This window comes from Bos javanicus, chromosome 7 (assembly GCF_032452875.1).
Source record: "Bos javanicus breed banteng chromosome 7, ARS-OSU_banteng_1.0, whole genome shotgun sequence".
Classification (NCBI taxonomy): Eukaryota; Metazoa; Chordata; class Mammalia; order Artiodactyla; family Bovidae; genus Bos; species Bos javanicus.
This window is the reverse complement of record NC_083874.1, coordinates 10,094,229-10,102,725: the sequence shown is the minus strand read 5'-3', so window position 1 is coordinate 10,102,725 and position 8,497 is coordinate 10,094,229. Positions and strand designations below refer to the sequence as shown.

The window sequence follows — 8,497 nt, the reverse complement described above, 5'->3', positions numbered from 1 at the left end:
TCTTCCACAATTGTTCCAAAAAGGTTGGGGTGCATGCATGCTAAGTTGATTCAGTCACATCCAACCCTCTTTGCAACCCTATGGACCATAGCCCATCAGGCTCCTCTGTCCCTGCTGATATCTTGATTTGGGGTTTTTGGTCTCCAGAACTGTAAGAAAATAATTTCTTTTCCTATAAGGAACCTGTGTGTATGTATTCAGTTGCTTCAGGCATGTCCAATTCTTTGCAACCCCAAGGACTGTAGCCCACCAGGCTCCTCTGTCCATGAAATTCTCCAGGCAAGAATACTGGAGTGGGTTGCCATGCCCTCCTCCAGGGCATCTTCCTAATCCAAGAATTGAACCAGAGTCTCCTGCATGGCAGGCAGATTGTTCACCACTAAGCCACAGGGGAAGCCCTATAAGGCACCCACATTGTGGTAATGTGTAACAGAAGCCATAGGGAACTAACACAGATTGTAAGGAAAATTCTTAGTGTACTTGGAGAAATCAGTTGTCATTTGTGGACACACACACACTGCTGAAGAACTGATGATTTGCTCACTAGAATGAAGCTGCCGGGGCTTTCCAGGGGGTGCTAGTGGTAAAGAACCTGCTTGCCAATGCAGGAGACAGAAGAGACATAGGTTTGATCCCTGGGTCAGGAAGATTTCCCCCAGAGGAAGGGACGGCAACCCACTCCAGTGTTCTTACCTGGGAAACTCCATGGACTGAGGAGCCTGGCAGCCTACAGTCCATGGGGTCACAAAGAGTTGTACATGGCTGAAGCAACTTAGCACACACTCACATGAAGCTGCAGATGGACCTACAACTGTTCTACATTCCCAGAGAACCTCTTTGAATCTCTCCACCTCTTGGGCCAAGTGTGAGCATTTATCTCCATGAGAAAGGGCTCTGGGTTTTTCAGGATCCCTCATCACTGAGGTCAGAAGCAACACAGGTGAACACAGGCTTTATTCCATCCCCATGAGTTTCCATTTCTTGCTTGTAGCTTCCAGCCTGCCTTTGATGACTCTCCAGTCCACTTCTCATCTCAGAATAAACCCAGAAAGCAGGTCGCATATTTTACAATAGATAACTTCAGAGGTCAGAGATAAATTTGTCTCATTCTGGCTGGCATGAAGGATTGAAATAATGAAAAGATTACCTAATCCAATCCAAAATTCCCCCTCCACACACACAAAAAATGATTTATATTTCCAATATAGGGAAGGGGTAGGGAGTTTGGGATGGACATGTACACACTGCTCTATATAAAATGGATAACCAACAAAGACCTACTGGGTTGGGAAGATCCCCTGGAGAAGGGAATGGCAACCCACTGAAGTATTCTTGTCTGGAGAATTCCATGGAGAGAGGAGCCTGGCAGGTCGCACACCAGGAGATCACAAACAGTCAGACATGACTGAGCAACTAGCATTATATATATATGAATATATATATATATATATATATATATATATATATATGTGTGTGTGTGTGTGTGTGTGTGTGTGTGTGCATGTTCAGTCACTCAGCCATGTATAAATTCAAATACCTGTACCTGAATTTAATATAAATTCAAGTTCCTGTAACTGTATTAAACACAGAACCAGTGTTTTGTTGCTGAAAGTGTGACCCTCATACTCAGACCTGCATCAACACACAGCCCAGTAGCTTGTTAGAAATGCAGGGTCCGAGGGCCCACTGAGGACCTATTCAATCAGAATTTGCACTTGAATTAGAATTCCTGCTGACTTGTAGGCACAAGGAGGAAAGGGAAGTGCTCCTGTAAAGGGTTTATCTCCAGTACTATGGCGACTCACTCCAGTATTCTTGCCTGGAGAATCCCATGGACAGAAGAGCCTGGCAGGTTACAGTCCATGGGGTCGCAAAGAGTCAGAAATGATTGAGTAACTGAACACACAGGAGGCATAAAGTGCTTCCAGTAAAAGTAGAATTTATGTCCATGTTTCTTATTAATAGTTTGAGTAGAGAATTAGTGTATTAGTGATGTAGGAATATAAAATATAGTCAGGGCATTTCTTTCTAATTTTTTTGGTGGAACATATTTGACCATATTTCATATTGATTAAAAACATACATACTGGGCGTCCCTGGGAGCTCAGTGGTAAAGAATCTGCCTTCCAGTGCAAGAGGCAAGGATTTGATCCCTGGACCAGGAAGATCTCACTTGCCTTGAAGCAACTAAGTTTGAACACCACAAGTACTGAGCCTGTGCTCTAGAGCCCAGCAACAACAACTACGCAGGTCCTCACACCCTAGAGTCCATGTTCTGCCATAAGAGAGGCCACTGCAAAGAGAAGCCTATGCACCGCAAACAAGACTAAACCCTCCTCACCGCAACTAGAGAAAAACCCACTGAGCAACAACAACCTAGCACCACCAAATAAATAAATAAATATGCACACCAAAGAATGCTTGTAAATACATCCTTGCAACAGTATTTGTCGGAGATATACACTTCACAGTATCTTCTGTGGGAAAAAAATTCAAATGTAAAGAGAGGTGTGCTAATGAGCTTGTTGTTGTTTAGTTACTAGGTTGTGTCCAACACTTTGTGACTGTAGCCCGCCAGGCTCTTCTGTCCATGGGATTTCCCAGGTAAGAATCCTAGAGTGAGTTGCCATTTTCTCCTCCAGGGGATCTTACGGACATGGGGATTGAACCAGTGTCTCCTGGATTGGCAGGCAGCTTCTATACCACTGAGCTGCTGGGGGAGTGCTAATGAGCTTACCTTGCAATTGCTACATTATCTCTGAAGCTGAATGTGTTGTGTAGACTTGTTAGCCATTTATTTTCTCTATCTTAAATTATGTGTGTGAGTCCTTTGCTTTTCTATAAAGGATCAGAATAGAATTCCTATCTTTGATTACAATCTTTCAAACAAAGAACCGGAGATGTTTTTTAGTTGTTAAGATGTTGTCTCATTGTTAAATCATATCCAACTCTTGGCAACCCCTTGGAATGTAGCCCACCAGGCTGCTCTGTCCATGAGATTTTCCAAGCAAGAATACTTGAGTGAGTTGCCCTTTTCTCCTCCAGGGGATCTTCCCAGACCAGGGATTAGACCCATGTTTCCTGTATTGGCAGGTGGATTCTTTACGACTACACCACTAGTGCAGTCTTTGTTCCTACCTTTTGTCCCATTTTCCTTTTTTCCCCATTTTCCTTCTTACTCAATAATTTCTCACAGACCTGCCTCAAATCACAAGTCTAATGATGAATTCATTAGTTTTATGGCTGTACAACAGGTCATGTTGTGCCTGTACTACTAACACTTTGATGGTATTTCATATTCTTTATCATTAAGTTGCTATTATACCAAAGGTACACAATACATTGAGATAGTGGAGTTCAAACTCTCATTCTAACCAAGGATGGTTTCATCCCCCAGGGATTTTTGTCTGTCACACATAGAAGGCTCCATAAGTCAGGGATGCTCTATATATCCTTCAATGCACAGGAGAGACGCCACCACAAAAATTACCTGGCTCAGAATGTCAGTGGTGCCAACACTGGAGGACTTTGAGTTAAAATCTTTCTGTATTTTGAAGGTTGATAGCTGTCTTCGTCCAAGGTCAGGGGCAGTGGCAGAGAGGAACTACCCCACATCCGAGGTCAGGGGCAGTGGTTGGGAGGAGCTACCCCAAGCCCGAGGTCAGGGGCTGCGGCCAAGAGAAGCAACCCCATGTCCAAGGAGTGGTGGCTGCACAGGTACAGGAGGGCCGAGAGGAGTTACTCCACGTTCAAGGTCAGGAGGGGTGGTAGTGAGGACCCCTTGTCCAAGATAAGGAGCAGCGGCTGCACTTTGCTGGAGCAGCCATGAAGAGATACCCCAAGTCCAAGGTAAGAGAAACCCAAGTAAGATGTTAGATGTTGTGAGGGGGCATCAGAGGGCAGACACACTGAAACCATGATCACAGAAAACTAGGCAATCTAATCACACTAGGACCACAGCCTTGTCGAACTCAATGAAACTAAGCCATGCCGTGTGGGGCCACCCAAGACGGACAGGTCATGGTGGAGAGGTCTGACAGAATGTGGTCCACTGGAGAAGGGAATGGCAAACCACTTCAGTATTCTTGCCTTGAGAACCCCATGAACAGTATGAAAAGGCAAAATGGTAGGATACTGAAAGAGGAACGCCCCAGGTTGGTAGGTGCCCAATATGCTACTTGAGATCAGTGGAGAAATAACTCCAGAAAGAATGAAGGGGTGGAGCCAAAGCAAAAATGATACCCAGCTGTGGATGTGACTGGTGATAGAAGCAAGGTCCAATGCTGTAAAGAGCAATATTGCATAGGAACCTGGAATGTTAGGTCCATGAATCAAGGCAAATTGGAAGGGGTCAAACAGGAGATGGCAAGAGTGAACGTCAAAGGACTGATGCTAAAGCTGAAACTCCAGTACGTTGGCCACCTCATGTAATGAGTTGACCCATTGGAAAAGACTCTGACGCTGGGAGGGATTGGGGGCAGGAGAAGGAGACAACAGAGGATGAGATGGCTGGATGGCATAACTGACTCAATGGACGTGAGTTTGAGTGAACTCCCGGAGTTGGTGATGGACAAGGAGGCCTGGCGTGCTGCAATTCATTTGGTCGCAAAGAGTCGGACATGACTGAGTGACTGAACTGAACTGAACTGATAGCTATCTTCAGATTTTTCCATAAAATATTGTAACAGTTCACATTTCTGCCAGAAAAATCAGAGTCTCCTTTGCTCCTAGTCCAGAAGTCAGCCCACATTTGACCAGTTTTCAAGATATTTCCCAGGACCAAGGTAGGAAAGAGAGTTTTTTGTTGCTTTCTTAAACTATATATTGAGCTAGAGCAAAGATTTATATATTTGTTCACCTTTTTTATTTGCCTATTATTATTATGTATGGGCTTCCATGGTGGTTCAGTGTTAAGTTTGAATTCGCCTGCCAGTGCAGGAGATGTGGGTTCCATCCCTGGGTCGGGAAGATAGATTCCCTGCAGAAGGAAATGGCAACCCACTCCAGTATTCTTGCCTGAAAAATCCCATGGGCAGCGGAGCTTCGTGAGCTACAGTCCATGGGGTCATAAAGGAGTCAGACACGACTTAGCAGCTAAACAGCAAAAACAATAATTATTACTATATACAATATTAACAACTAAACAACAAGAACACATGTTATATGCCCATTTTTCTACACATATAAGCCTTTCGAATGACTCTTTAAAATGATTATTTTTCAGTTGATTTGTGAGGTGTATATTTGGCCTTAAGTTTTCTTTTAAAATTTTTTTAGTTATATAGGACTATTGCCTTGTTTATGAGTCTCTTGCATTATTTAAGGTGATTTTGACACCCCCCTCTCCATTGATACTATATTGGCTTCCCAGGTGGTTCAGTTGGTAAAGAATCCACCTGCAATGTGGGAGACCTGGGTTCCATCCATGGGTTGGGAAGATTCCCTGTAGAAGGGAAAGGCTTCCCATTCCAGTATGCTGGCCTGGAGAATTTCGTGAAGTGTATAATCCATGGGGTTCGAAAGAGCTGGACACGACTGAGCAATTTTCAGTTGATATTATATATTTTCATGTCAAAGTGTTAATCTAAAATGTGTCGGTTATTCTTACACTGAGGACATAATCTCACTAATATTTGTAAGATGTTTGAGGTAAGTGAGAAGCCATTTTTTGAAAGATAAATGTTTGTGCCAGCTTTAGGAACAATTCAATCTTTGCAAATAAATTGAAATAAAACCTTGACATATACTAAATGTCCATACATAAGGAGACCTAAGCCCTGATTCATGCAACAATGTCCTCAGATGACTAATATGAAGCAAGTTAGTGAAAACGTTGAAATGGTCTGTGTATCCAGGTTTTTTTTTTTTTTTTCCAATTTTATTTTATTTTTAAACTTTACATAATTGTATTAGTTTTGCCAAATATCAAAATGAATCCGCCACAGGTATACATGTGTTCCCCATCCCGAACCCTCCTCCCTCCTCCCTCCCCATACCATCCCTCTGGGCCGTCCCAGTGCACCAGCCCCAAGCATCCAGCATCATGCATCGAACCTGAACTGGCAGCGGGGGCAGACCCAGGGTGTGTATCCAGGTTTTATGTGTGTGGACTTTTGATCTTTTGGGCAAGAATCAGACATAGGGCTAGAGTATGTCCTTAGGACTCATCATAAAAAGATCAAAATCCAAGAATAACAGCAAAAAAAAAGATGTCACATCTGAAAAGGGAGAAAGAGGCTTGCTCCTCTGCTTTCATATAAAAACATTTAGTCAAATGAAAATGAAATAAGCACAGGAAAAACAAGTTTTGCTGCCTGATATTAAAAATGGCCAATGTTCAATTCCTATCCACTGTGTTTTGCAAGCATCCTTTTGTAAAGTGTAACTTTGTTCCCTTTGCTCATTTTTCTCTGGGGTCATAAAACCCATAAGTATTTAGACCATAACATATTGCTATTTTGGATAAATTTATTTTTTCTCTTTAATTATTTCTGCTGGGCATCAAGGGAATATAAAACCAAAAAAAGTTTCTTACCACAGTCTCTCAGGAACCGTTTGAGTTTATTAGATCTGTATTCTCTTTCATGTCCTCTCTCTCTCTCTCTCTCTCTCTCTCTCTCGTATATAGAGATATATATTGTTGTTGCTGTTGTTCAGTCTCTAAGTCATGTCTGATGCTTTGTGAAGCAGCAGTTTCAGAATCACCTTGTTCCTCAACATCCTCTGACACCTTCTCTCCTCACTTTCCCTCCTTCTCATTTCCCTCACCACACTGGCTTTCTTTTTTTCAACTAGAACATCTTAAAAAAGCACCTTCCCCAGGGCCTTTGCACTGGCTGTTCACCCTGCCAGGCACACACTTCTGATAAATCCATGGCTCCTGCTCTCTCTTCCATGAGGTCTCTGTTCAAATGTCACCTTATTTGCTGTCTTACCTGAAGACCCATAAAAATAGCATCCCTTCTTTTCTCTTCCCTTTATACTTGCTTTCATTTTATTCATACTGTGTGTCACCATATGACATGCTATATATATTTTATTTGCTATATTAATTCTCCATGACTGGATTTTAGGAGATTTTGAATACCAAAACACTGTACTCATTGTATGAACAAAATATTGACATTAATTTTCTAATTGCAAAATATATAAGGTAGCATTTCAACAATGTGAGTAATGTTCACTTGCATGAAAATTAGTCATGTTTTTTTCCCTTTACTTGTAGTCACTTCTACCACATGGCACAGAGGATCATCACAGGTGTTTCAGAATTTCTTCTTCTGGGATTCTCAGAGTAACCAGAAATGCAGCCCTTCATATCTGGGCTTTTCCTCTGCATGATCAATGTGTTTGGAAACCTGCTCATCCAACCAGCTGTCATCTCAGACTAGCACCTCCACACCCCCATGTACTTCTTCCTCTCCAACTTTTCCTTCATAGACGTCTGCTTCACCTCCACTACCTCCAGAGATGCTGTGGAACATCCAGACACAGAGCCAAGTTATGACCTATGAAGTCTGCATCACCCAGATGTATATATGTATATATATATATATATATATATTTTTTTTTTTTTTACACTATTTGCAGGGTTGGATGACTTCCTCCTGACTGAGAAGGCCTATGACAACTTTGTGGCCATCTGCCACCCCCTGCACTTCACAGTCATCAGGAATCCCCAAATCTGTGGAATTCTGGTTCTGGTTAGCTGGGCCGTCAGTGTCCTTCATTCACTGTTACAAACCTTAATGGTGTTGAGACTGTCCCTCTGTAGAGAGCTGGAAATCCCTATTTCTGGTAACTCAACCAGATGGTCCAACTTGCCTGTTCTGACAACTTTCTTCATGACACAGTGATATACTTTGCAGCTGAGCCGCTGGCTGGTGCTCCCCTGTCTGGGACATTTTATTCTAAGATAGTTTCCTCCATATGTGGAATCTTGTCAGCTCAGGGAAAGCTTAAAGCATTTTCCACCTGTGTGTCTCACCTCTCACTTGTCTCCTTGTTTTATTGTACGAGCTTAGGAGTGTGCCTTAGCTCTTCAGCTACCCAGAGCTCACACTCAAGTGAAATTGCCTCAGTGATGTACACTGTGGTCACACCAATGCTGAACCCCTTCATCTACAGTCTCAGGAACAAAGACATAAAAATGGCTCTGAAAGCATTCTTTTTTAAATTTTTTTAATTTTTTTTAAATTTTATTTTATTTTTAAACTTTACAATATTGTATTAGTTTTGGTAATATCAAAATGAATCCACCACAGGTATACCCGCGTTCCCCATCCTGAACCCTCCTCCCTCCTCCCTCCCCTACCCTCCCTCTGGGTCGTCCCAGTGCACCAGCCCCAAGCATCCAGTACTGTGCATCGAACCTGGACTGGCGACTCGTTTCATACATGATATTATACATGTTTCAATGCTATTCTCCCAAATCTCCCCACCCTCTCCCTCTCCCACAGAATCCATAAGACTGATCTATACATCGGTGTCTCTTTTG

At 42.7% G+C, this 8,497-nt stretch overlaps 1 pseudogene; it reads left to right on the top strand.

The window, feature by feature from the left end:
• The first annotated feature begins 5,640 nt into the window (after positions 1 to 5,640).
• Positions 5,641 to 8,128, top strand: LOC133251852 (olfactory receptor-like protein OLF4; annotated as a pseudogene).
• Positions 8,129 to 8,497: the final 369 nt, after the last annotated feature.